Consider the following 1,179-nt stretch of genomic DNA (forward strand, 5'->3'; position numbering starts at 1 on the left):
AGAGAGCCCGTACGTGTAAGTAAAACAGGTCGCGAGCCCGTGAGTGTCGATAATTTTCAGAGCCCGTGCGTGTCGATAATGTTCAGAGCCCGTGAGTGTGGATACGACAGAGCGCGAGCCCGTGAGTGTCGATAATTCGAGGCGGTCGTGAGTGTCACTAAGGTAGGGCACTTATTGAAATAACGATGACGTCCGAAAACGAACGAAAACATCCGACGTACCGGAGAGTGGGGGTATGATGGAGACACAACCGTTGGACGGAATGAAAAACCAAGTTACGTTCATAAATACGCCATTTGTTTGAAAAATTGAGGAAAAATTGTCTCGAACATGTATACTCAAACGATTGAGAATCAGCTGAAACGTGGAGATTTATTGGTCCCTCGGAACTTTTTTTTTAAACTGCTCTATTTTTGTTAACAAATTGAAAAATGACTAAACAAATTCGGGAAAAATTGTTTCGCAAATGTATACTCAAACGATTGAGAATCGTCTGAAACGTGGAAATTTATTGGTCCCTCGGAACTTTTTTTTTTAAACGATATCTTTTTTATTGACACATTCAAAAATGATTAAACAAATTCGGGAAAAATAGAGCCGTTGAAAAAAAAAGGTTCCGAGAGACCCATAAATCTCTACGTTTCAGGTGATTCCCAATCGTTTGAATATATATTTGCGAGACCATTTTTCCCGAATTTGTTTAAACTTTTTCAATTTGTTAACAAAAAAGATATCGTTTAAAAAAAAAAGTTCCGAGGGACCAATAAATCTCCACGTTTCAGACGATTCTCAATCGTTTGAGTATATATTCGTGAGACATTTTTTCCGCAATTCGTTCAACAATTTTTCGAATTTTTTAGAGTGAACTCTTTTTTACAGGGACTTCGAATGAAACTCTGGAACGGAACGAAATTGCCGTTTTTGCATTTCGTTCAGTAGAACGTTTGAGGAGCGAAACGAAACTCGGAACGAAATCTCTAGAACGTTCCGGCTTGGAACGAAACTCGGAACGAAATGTCTGGAATGTTTGGGCTTGGAACGAAACCCGGAAGGAAATATCTGGAACGTTTCGGATTGGAACAAAACACGGAACGAAACGTCTGGAACGTTTCGGCTTGGAACGAAACCCGGAACTAAATGTCTGGACCGTTTCGGCTTGGAGCGAAACCCGGAACGAAA

This window comes from Fopius arisanus, unplaced genomic scaffold, assembly GCF_000806365.1.
Source record: "Fopius arisanus strain USDA-PBARC FA_bdor unplaced genomic scaffold, ASM80636v1 scaffold00004, whole genome shotgun sequence".
Classification (NCBI taxonomy): domain Eukaryota; kingdom Metazoa; phylum Arthropoda; class Insecta; order Hymenoptera; family Braconidae; genus Fopius; species Fopius arisanus.